Genomic DNA, 11,976 nt, shown 5'->3' with positions numbered 1-11,976 from the left:
CAGAATATTTTATCCATATAATGCAAATCTGATTTTTGGAGACCTTTGCTTTCTTCTGAGATAAAACCGATCATTACAACATGATCATTGAAACTACCTCTTCAGAAACTTTGTACAAGTAATTAAACATTTTTATTCATGTTTTTAATATATAAGTCGTCCAAATATTATTTTCTTCTCACACCTAGTAATAGAACTGAACAGGAGGAAACGAGACTTACCCATCCGATAGAACACTTGAAGTAAGACTGAATAATGAAGCATACATGCACGTTACCTCTTTGGTCAGTTTGTGTTCATCGCAAACATGTCCAGATACTGTGGCAACAATACTCACGAACCAGCAAGGACAATTTGAGAAGAAAAGAGAGAAAAAAGTAAAAGTTTGTGTGATTCTTCTCAGTTGAGTCTTTGACACAGACAATGTTGTTCACTTGTATAAAAAATAAGACAAACGAAAATTAAAATTCTAATTAACCTGAATGGAAACTACTGAAGAACGACAAAGAAAACTAAATTAGACTTCTGCTTCTAGCTGACGTTAAATAGTTCATTTCAGTAGTGGTATTTCGTGTGATGAAGAATTAAAAATTACAGTCTGTGGCGCAGCGATTGGGAACAGAATGGTGGTTCAAAATGGTGCAAATGGCTCTGAGCACTATGGGACTCAACTGCTGTGGTCATCAGTCCCCTAGAACTTAAACTACTTAAACCTAACTAACCTAAGGACATCACACACATCCATGCCCGAGGCAGGATTCGAACATGCGACCGTAACAGTCGCACGGTTCCGGACTGCGCGCCTAGAACCGCGAGACCACCGCGGCCGGCACAGAATGGTGGTATGGGTTCTTAACGGGCATGTACTTGTGTACCAGAGGGTAAAACTGTAGTAAGTAATCTGATTTATTTTCTTAACAAATAACTATTGTTTCTCTATGTTCCCAATTCTTCGTAAACATTTTACGTTTCCTTTGATAAAATAAATAGGTACAATTAATATTTTATAAAAACATATTAAATGTTTTATTAACATGACAGATTGCATATAAAGAGCCACTATATCAATAAAATAAAGGAATATCGTGCCTACCACACTTTCCTGTTGTCTGATATAGTAAAATGCTTCCACTCCATGCATTCAAAATAAAAAGTCTCGGCTGATCTGTTAATGCTGAATCTACCGTGTGGAGTAGCCTCAGGTTGTTAGTGCTGCAGTAATCAGTTCTTTCTATCACAACTTCTTCACCACAAGCCAAGTCCATTTATTGTCTGTGTTGTACTCACAGGACGCAACGAAGCGCGGCTTATTCTGCTCAGTATGTATACGATGCTAAGTGCGGTTCACATTTCCCTGAGCAATTATGTTTCTATCGTGACCTTAACATGGGTATATGTGGTAGTTATTGATAGTTATATTATTAATTGCGAGTGTATGCAGCAGGGTAAAACAAAACGATGACACCTAAGCCACTGAAAATTAACAAAATATGTGTAACTGTTGGAGGCGTGGGATTCGATGGAGGGGGCGGGGTAGTGCGTGATCATTTATTAATAGAAACCAAGAATGAACTTCACAAGAGCGGACTCACTATGGCTAATCACCGTTATATCTCGGGATATTCTTATCACATTTGGTTATAAAACAACAAAGCTTCAATCTTATACAGTATACCGCACCGAGGTAACGACAGAACGGCAGCCTGTCCCAGATGTCTGTTGCTCCACAGCATTCAGTGGACCAGGTCCCTCGTGCACGGCACCGAAAACTGTCAGACCAAAAAACCGCTTGCCTCTGTTCGCATAGCTGAGCACCTGCCCTTCGTTCTCAGCAGCGGTCACAACTTAATACACAAGCCATCAGCTACCCAAGGCACTGCAATGGACCATGAATTCCCATCCTTGCTCTTAGGCACACTTGTGATTAAGACCAAGCACCAGCCAACGCTGCCTGGCTTCCACCTCGGCCACAGATCACCAGCGTCACAGCGTACTCGTGGCAAACCTCTCTGATAAACGATTGCCATAGATGTGATGGCATGGCACAAAATGGGGTAAAGTGCGGGAACAAAGTAGTGTATGTGCCAGATAGCTATTACCGGTGCATATGGATTCTACAGACCTGGCAAAGGCTATTAAAGTGACAGTCGGCATTAAACAAATTACGTTCCTCCAGCATGTCTGATAACTTCATTTTTCATGTGTGAATGGCTGGCTTCCTCTTCCATTATGTATGTACAGTTGACAGACAGGCTTAAACAGTTAAGTCGTTCATCACAGTCGAGCCTTACGAAACTGTCTGTCTCCAGTTTTTCTGCGTTATTTGGTTGAGGGCAATTCCCAACGAAAGCGGAGTAAAGACACCGGACACAAGCAAAGGGGTTTTCGTGTTCGCTACAGTCTTAATCAAAGTGCAGGAACAAAGACGTGTATGTGCCAGAATAGCTATTACCGGTGCATATTGACTCTACAGATCTGGCAAAGGCTCGTAAAGTGATAGTCGGCATTAAACAAATTACGTTCCTCTAGCATGTCTGATCACTTCATTTTTCATGTGTGAATAGCTGGCTTCCTCTTTCATTATGTATGTACAGTTGACAGACAGGCTTAACCAGTTAAGTCGTTCATCACAGTCGAGCCTTACGAAACTGTTTGTCTCCAGTTTTTCTGCGTTGTTTCAATGAGGGCAATTACCAACGAAAGCGGAGTAAAGACTCCGGACCCAAGGAAAGGGGTTTTCGTGTTCGCTACAGTCTTAATCAAAGTGCAGGAACAAATAAGTGTATGTGCCAGAATAGCTATTACCAGTGCATATTGACTCTACAGACCTGGCAAAGGCTATTAACGTGAGAGTCGGCATTAAACAAATTACGTTCCTCCAGCATGCCTGATCACTTCATTTTTCATGTGTGAATAGCTGGATTCCTCTTTCATTACGTATGTACAGTTGACAGACAGGCGTAACCAGTTAAGTCGTTCATCACAGACGAGCCTTACGAAACTGTTTGTCTCCAGTTTTTCTGCGGTATTTCAATGAGGGCAGTTACCAACGAAAGCGTAGTGAAGACTCCGGACCCAAGCAAAAAGGTTTTCGTGTTCGCTACAGTCTTAATCATAGTGCGGGAACAAAGAAGTGTATGTGCCAGAATAGCTATTACTGGTGCATATTGATTCTACGGACCTGGTAGAGGCTATTAAAGTGAGAGTCAGCATTAAACAAATTACGTTCCTCAAGCATGTCTGATCATTTTTCATGTGCGAATGGCTGGCTTCCTCTTTCATTATGTATGTACAGTTGACAGACAGGCTTAACCAGTTTGGTCGTTCATCACAGTCGTGCCTTACGAAACTGTTTTAATCCAGTTTTTCTGCATTATTTCAATGAGGGCACTTACCGACGAGAGCGGAGTAAAGACTCCGGACCCAAGCAAAGGGGTTTTCGTGTACGCCACAGTCTTAATCAAAGTGCGGGAACAAGGAAGTGTATGTGCCAGAATAGCTATTACCGGTGCTTATTGATTCTACAGACCTTGCCATGGCTATTACAGTGACAGTCGGCATTAAACAAATTATGTTCCCCCAGTATGTCTGATCACTTCATTTTTCATGTGTGAATGGCTCGCTTCCTCTTTCATTATGTATGTACAGTTGACAGACAGGCTTATCCTGTTAAGTCGTTCATCACTGTGGAGCCTTACGAAACTGTTTGTCTCCAGTTTCTCTGTGTTATTTCAACGAGGGCAATTACCAACGAAAGCGAAGTAAAGACTCCGGACCCAAGGAAAGGCGTTTTCGTGTTCGCTACAGTTTTAATCAAAGTGCGGGAACAAATAAGTGTATGTGACAGAATAGATATTACCGGTGCATATTGTTTCTATAGACCTGGCAAAGGCTACTAAAGTGACAGTCGGCATTAAACAAATTATGTTCGTCCAGCATGTCTGATCACTTAATTTTTCATGTGTGAATGGCTGGCTTCCTCTTTCATTATGTATGTACAGTTGACAGACCGGCTTATCCTGTTAAGTCGTTCATCACTGTGGAGCCTTACGAAACTGTTTGTCTCCAGTTTCTCTGTGTTATTTCAACGAGGGCAATTACCAACGAAAGCGAAGTAAAGACTCCGGACCCAAGGAAAGGCGTTTTCGTGTTCGCTACAGTTTTAATCAAAGTGCGGGAACAAAGAAGTGTATGTGACAGAATAGCTATTACCAGTGCATATTGATTCTACAGACCTGGCAAAGGCTATTAAAGTGACAGTCGGCATTAAACAAATTTCGTTCCTCCAACATGTCTGATCACTTAATTTTTCATGTGTGAATGGCTGGCTTCCTCTTTTATTATGTATGTACAGTTGACAGACAGGCATAACCAGTTAAGTCGTTCATCACAGTCGAGCCTTACGAAACTATTTGTCTACAGTTTTTCTGCGTTATTTCAATGAGGGCAATTACCAACGAATGCGGAGTAAAGACTCAGGACATAAGCAAAGGGGTTTTTGAGTTCGCTACAGTCTTAATCAATGTGCGGGAACAAAGAAGTGTATGTGCCAGAATAGGTATTACCGGTGCATATTGATTCTACAGACCTGGCAAAGGCTATTAAAGTGACAGTCAGCATTAAACAAATTACGTTCCTCTAGCATGTCTGATCACTTCATTTTTGATGTGTGAATGGCTGGCTTCCTCTTTCATTATGTATGTACAGTTGACAGACAGGCTTAACCAGTTAAGTCGTTCGTCACAGTCGAGCCTTACGAAACTCTTTGTCTCCAGTTGTTCTGCGTTATTTCAATGAGGGCAATTACCATCGAAAGTGGAGTAAAGACTCCGGACACAAGGAAAGGGGTTTTCGTGTTCGCTACAGTCTTAATCAAAGTGCGGGAACAATTATGTGTATGTGCCAGAATAGCTATTACCGGTGATAATTAATTCTACAGACCTGGCAAAGGCTATTAAAGTGACAGTCGGCATTAAACAAATTACGTTCCTCCCGCATGTGTGATCACTTCATTTTTCATGTGTGAATGGCTGGCTTCCTCTTTCATTATGTATGTTTAATTGACAGACAGGCTTAACCAGTTAAGTCGTTCATCACAGTCGAGCCTTACGAAACTATTTGTCTCCAGTTTTTCTGCTTTATTTCAATGAGGGCAATTACCAACGAAAGCGGAGTAAAGACTCCGGACCCAAGGAAAGGGGTTTTCGTGTTCACTGCAGTCTTAATCAAAGTACGGGAACAAAGAAGTGTATGTGCCAGAATAGCTATTACCGGTGCATATTGATTCTGCAGACGTGGCAAAGTCTATTCAAGTGACAGTCGGCATTAAAAAAATTACGTTCCTCCTGCATGTCTCATCACTTCATTTTTGATGTGTGAATGGCTGGCTTCCTCTTTCATTATGTATGTACAGTTGACAGACAGGCTTAACCAGTTAAGTCGTTCATCACAGTCGAGCCTTACGAAACTCTTTGTCTCCAGTTCTTCTGCGTTATTTCAATGAGGGCAATTACCAACGAAAGCGGAGTAAAGACTCCGGACCCAAGCAAAGGGGTTTTCGTGTTCACTACAGTCTTAATCAAAGTGCGGGAACAAAGAAGTGTATGTGCCAGAATAGCTATTACCGGTGCATATTGATTCTACAGACGTGGCAAAGTCTATTAAAGTGACAGTTGGCATTAAACAAATTACGTTCCACCAGCATGTCTGATCAATTCATTTTTCATGTGTGAATGGCTGGCTTCCTCTTTCATTATGTATGTACAGTTGACAGACAGGCTTAACCAGTTAAGTCGTTCATCACAGTCGAGCCTTACGAAACTATTTGTCTCCAGTTTTTCTGCGTTATTTCAATGAGGGCAATTACCAACGAAAGCGGAGTAAAGACTCCGGAACCAAGGAAAGGGGTTTTCGTGTTCACTACAGTCTTAATCAAAGTGCGGGAACAAAGAAGTGTATGTATATTGATTCTACAGACGTGGCAAAGTCTATTAAAGTGACAGTCGGCATTAAACAAATTACGTTCCACCAGCATGTCTGATCAATTCATTTTTCATGTGTGAATGGCTGGCTTCCTCTTTCATTATGTATGTACAGTTGACAGACAGGCTTAACCAGTTAAGTCGTTCATCACAGTCGAGCCTTACGAAACTATTTGTCTCCAGTTTTTCTGCTTTATTTCAATGACGGCAATTACCAACGAAAGCGGATTAAAGACTCCGGACCGAAGCTAAGGGTTTTCGCGTTCGCTAAAGTCTTAATGAAAGTGCGGGAACAAAGAAGAGTAAGTGACAGAATAGCTATTACCGGTGCATGTTGATTCAACAGACCTGGCAAAGGCTATTAAAATGACAGTCGGCATTAAACAAATTACGTTCCACCAGCATGTCTGATCACTTAATTTTTTCCTGTGTGAATGGCTGGCTTCCTCTTTCTTTATGTATGTACAGTTGACAGACAGGCTTAACCAGTTAAGTCGTTCATCACAGTCGAGCATTACGAAACTATTTGTCTACAGTTTTTCTGCGTTATTTCAATGAGGGCAATTACCAACGAAAGCGGAGTAAAGACTCCGGACCCAAGCAAAGGGGTTTTTGAGTTCGCTACAATCTTAATCAAAGTGCGGGAACAAAGAAGTGTATGTGCCAGAATAGGTATTACCGGTGCATATTGATTCTACAGACCTGGCAAAGGCTATTAAAGTGACAGTCAGCATTAAACAAATTACGTTCCTCCAGCATGTCTGATCACTTCATTTTTGATGTGTGAATGGCTGGCTTCCACTTTCATTATGTATGTACAGTTGCAGACAGGCTTAACCAGCTAAGTCGTTTGTCACAGTCGGGCCTTACGAACCTGCTTGTCTCCAGTTTCCCTGCGTTATTTCAATGAGGGCAATTACCAACGAAAGAGGAGTAAAGACTCCAGACCCAAGCAAAGGGGTTTTTGAGTTCGCTACAGTATTAATCAAATTGCGGGAACAAAGACGTGTATGTGCCAGAATAGGTATTACCGTTGCATATTGATTCTACAGACCTGGCAAAGGCTATTAAAGTGACAGTTAGCATTAAAAAAAATACGTTTCTCCAGCATGTCTTATCACTTCATTTTTCATGTGTTAATGGCTGGCTTCCTCTTTCATTATGTATGTACAGTTACAGACAGTCTTAACCAGTTAAGTCGTACATCACAGTCGTGCCTTACGAAACTGCGGTCTCCAGTTTTTCTGCGTTATTTCAATGAGGGCAATTACCAACGAAAGCGTAGTAAAGACTTTGGACCCAAGGAAAGGGGTTTTGGTGTTCGCTACAGTCTTAATCGAAGTGCGGGAACAAAGAAGTGTATGTGCCAGAATAGCTATAACCAGTGCATATTGATTCCACAGACCTCGCAAAGTCTATTACAGTGAGAGTCGGCATTAAACAAATTACGTTCCTCCAGCATATCTGATCACTTCATTTTTCATGTGTGAATGGCTGGCTTCCACTTTAATTATGTATGTACAATTGACAGACAGGCTAAACTATTTAAGTCGTTCATCACAGTCGAGCATTACGAAACTTTTTGTCTCCAGTTTTTTTGAGTTATTTCACTGAGGGCAATTACCAACAAAAGAGGAGTAAAAACTCTGGACCCAAGCAAAGGGGTTTTCGTGTTCCCTACAGTCTTAATCAAAGTGCGGGAACAAAGAAGTGTATGTGCCAGAATAGCTACTACCGGTGCATATTGATTCCACAGACCTGGCAAAGGCTATTAAAGTGAGAGTCGGCATTAAACAAATTACGTTCCTCCAGCATGTCTGATCACTTCATTTCTCATGTGTGAATGGCTGGCTTCCTCTTTCATTATGTATGTACAGTTGACAGACAGGCTTAACCAGTTAATTCATTCATCCCAGTCGAGCCATACGAAACTGTTTGTCTCCAGTTTTTCTGCGTTATTTCAATGAGGGCAATTACCAACGAAAGAGGAGTAAAGACTCCGGACCCAAGCAAAGGGGTATTCGTGTTTGCTACAGTGTTAATCAAAGTGCGGGAACAAAGAAGTGTATGTGTCAGAACAGCTACTACCGGTGCATATTGATTCTACAGACCTGGCAAAGGCAATTAAAGTGACAGTCGGCATTACACGAATTACTTTCCTCTAGCATGTCTGATCACTTAATTTTGCATGTGTGAATGGCTGGCTCCCTCTTTCATTATGTATGTACAGTTGACAGACAGGCTTAACCAGTTGTGTCTTTCATCACAGTTGAGCCTTACGAAACTGTTTGTCTCCAGTTTTTCTGCGTTATTTCAATGAGGGCATTTACCAACGATAGCGGAGTAAAGACTCCGGACCAAAGCAAAGGGGTTTTCGTGTTTGCTACAGTGTTAATCAAAGTGCGGGAACAAAGAAGTGTATGTGTCAGAACAGCTTTTACCGGTGCATATTGATTCTACAGACCTGGCAAAGGCTATTAAAGTGACAGTCGGCATTAAACGAATTACTTTCCTCTAGCATGTCTGACCACATAATTTTGCATGTGTGAATGGCTGGCTCCCTTTTTTCATTATGTATGTACAGTTGACAGACAAGCTTAACCAGTTATGTCTTTCATCACAGTCGAGCCTTACGAAACTGTTTGTCTCCAGTTTTTCAGTGTTATTTCAATGAGGGCAATTACCAACGAAAGCGGAGTACAGACTCCGGACCAAAGCAAAGGTGTTTTTGTGTTCGCTACAGTCTTAATCTAAGTGCGGGAACAAAGAAGTGTATGTGCCAGAATAGCTATTACCGGTATATATTGATTCCACAGACCTGGCATAGGCTATTAAAGTGAGAGTCGGCATTAAACAAATTACGTTCCTCCAGCATGTCTGATCACTTCATTTTTCATGTGTCAATGGCTGGCTTCCTCTTTCATTATGTATGTACAGTTGACAGACAGGCTTAACCAGTTAAGTCATTCATCACAGTCGAGCCTTACGAAACTGTTTGTCTCCATTTTCTCTGCGTTTTTTCAATGAGGGCAATTACCAACGAAAGAGGAGTAAAGACTCAGGACCCAAGCAAAGGGGTTTTCGTGTTCACTACAGTCTTAATCAAAGTACGGGAACAAAGAAGTGTATGTGCCAGAATAGGTGTTACCGGTGCATATTGATTCTACAGACCTGGCGAAGTCTATCAAAGTGACAGTCGGCATTAAACAAATTACGTTCCTCCAGCATGTCTGATCACTTCACTTTCATGTGTGAATGGCTGGCTTCCTCTTTCATTATGTATGTACAGTTGACAGAGAGGCTTAACCAGTTAAGTCGTTCATCACAGTCGGGCCTTACGAAACTGTTTGTCTCCAGTTTTTCTGCGTTATTTCGATGACGGCAATTACCAACGAAAGCGGATTAAAGACTCCGGACTGAAGCAAAGGGTTTTCGCGTTCGCTACAGTCTTAATCAAAGTGTGGGAACAAACAAGAGTATGTGACAGAATAGCTATTACCGGTGCATGTTGATTCAACAGACCTGGCAAAGGCTATTAAAATGATAGTCGGCCATAAACAAATTACGTTCCTCCAACATGTCTGATCACTTAATTTTTTCCTGTGTGAATGGCTGGCTTCCTCTTTCATTATGTATGTACAGTTGACAGACAGGCTTAACCAGTTAAGTCGTTCATCACAGTCGAGCATTACGAAACTATTTGTCTACAGTTTTTCTGCGTTATTTCAATGAGGGCAATTACCAACGAAAGCGGAGTAAAGACTCCGGTCCCAAGCAAAGGGGTTTTCGTGTTCACTACAGTCTTAATCAACGTGCGGGAACAAAGAAGTGTATGTGCCAGAATAGCTATTACCGGTGCATATTGATTCTACAGACGTGCCAAAGTCTATTAAAGTGACAGTCGGCATTAAACAAATTGCGTTCCTCTAGCATGTCTGATCACTTAATTTTGCATGTGTGAATGGTTGGCTCCCTCTTTCATTATGTATGTACAGTTCACAGACAGGCTTAACCAGTTATGTCTTTCATCACAATCGAGCGTTACGAAACTGTTTGTCTCCAGTTTTTCTGCGTTATTTCAATGAGGGCAATTACCAACGAAAGCGGAATAAGGACACCGGACCAAAGCAAAGGGCTTTTTGCGTTCGCTACAGTCTTAATCAAAGAGCGGGAACAAAGAAGTGTATGTGCCAGAATAGCTATTACCGGTGCATATTGATTCTACAGACCTGGCGAAGTCTATCAAAGTGACAGTCGGCATTAAACAAATTACATTCCTCTAGCATGTCTGATCACTTAATTTTGCATGTGTGAATGGCTGGCTCCCTCTTTCATATTGTATGTACAGTTCACAGACAGGCTTAACCAGTTATGTCTTTCATCACAGTCGAGCGTTACGAAACTGTTTGTCTCCAGTTTTTCTGCGTTATTTCAATGAGGGCAATTACCAACGAAAGCGGAATAAAGACACCGGACCAAAGCAAAGGGCTTTTTGCGTTCGCTACAGTCTTAATCAAAGTGCGGGAACAAAGAAGTGTATGTGCCAGAATAGCTATTACCGGTGCATATTGATTCTACAGACCTGGCGATGTCTATCAAAGTGACAGTCGGCATTAAACAAATTACATTCCTCTAGCATGTCTGATCACTTCACTTTCATGTGTGAATGGCTGGCTTCCTCTTTCATTATGTATGTACAGTTGACAGAGAGGCTTAACCAGTTAAGTCGTTCATCACAGTCGGGCCTTACGAAACTGTTTGTCTCCAGATTTTCTGCGTTATTTCGATGACGGCAATTACCAACGAAAGCGGATTAAAGACTCCGGACTGAAGCAAAGGGTTTTCGCGTTCGCTACAGTCTTAATCAAAGTGTGGGAACAAAGAAGAGTATGTGACAGAATAGCTATTACCGGTGCATGTTGATTCAACAGACCTGGCAAAGGCTATTAAAATGATAGTCGGCATTAAACAAATTACGTTCCTCCAGCATGTCTGAACACTTAATTTTTTCCTGTGTGAATGGCTGGCTTCCTCTTTCATTATGTATGTACAGTTGACAGACAGGCTTAACCAGTTAAGTCGTTCATCACAGTCGAGCTTTACGAAACTATTTGTCCACAGTTTTTCTGCGTTATTTCAATGAGGGCAATTACCAACGAAAGCGGAGTAAAGACTCCGGACCCAAGCAAAGGGGTTTTCGTGTTCACTACAGTCTTAATCAACGTGCGGGAACAAAGAAGTGTATGTGCCAGAATAGCTATTACCGGTGCATATTGATTCTACAGACGTGCCAAAGTCTATTAAAGTGACAGTCGGCATTAAACAAATTGCGTTCCTCTAGCATGTCTGATCACTTAATTTTGCATGTGTGAATGGTTGGCTCCCTCTTTCATTATGTATGTACAGTTCACAGACAGGCTTAACCAGTTATGTCTTTCATCACAGTCGAGCCTTACGAAACTGTTTGTCTCCAGTTTTTCTGCGTTATTTCAATGTGGGCAATTACCAACGAAAGCGGAATAAAGACTCCGGACCAAAGCAAAGGTGTTTTTGTGTTCGCTACAGTATTAATCAAAGTGCGGGAACAAAGAAGTGTATGTGCCAGAATAGCTATCACAGGTGCATATTTATTCTACAGACCTGGCAAAAACTATTAAAGTGACAGTCGGCATTAAACAAATTACGTTCCTCTAGCATGTGTGATCACTTCATTTTTCATGTGTCAATGGCTGGCTTCCTCTTTCATTATGTATGTACAGTTGACAGAGAGGCTTAACCAGTTAAGTCATTCAACACAGTCGAGCTTTACGAAACTGTTTGTCTCCAGTTTTTCTGCGTTATTTCAATGAGGGCAATTGCCAACGATAGCGGAGTAAAGACTCCGGACCAAAGCAAAGGGGTTTTCGTGTTTGCTACAGTGTTAATCAAAGTGCGGGAACAAAGAAGTGTATGTGTCAGAACAGCTATTACCGGTGCATATTTATTCTACAGACCT

Source organism: Schistocerca nitens, chromosome 1 (genome assembly GCF_023898315.1).
Source record: "Schistocerca nitens isolate TAMUIC-IGC-003100 chromosome 1, iqSchNite1.1, whole genome shotgun sequence".
Classification (NCBI taxonomy): Eukaryota; Metazoa; Arthropoda; class Insecta; order Orthoptera; family Acrididae; genus Schistocerca; species Schistocerca nitens.
This window is presented reverse-complemented; position numbering follows the sequence as displayed.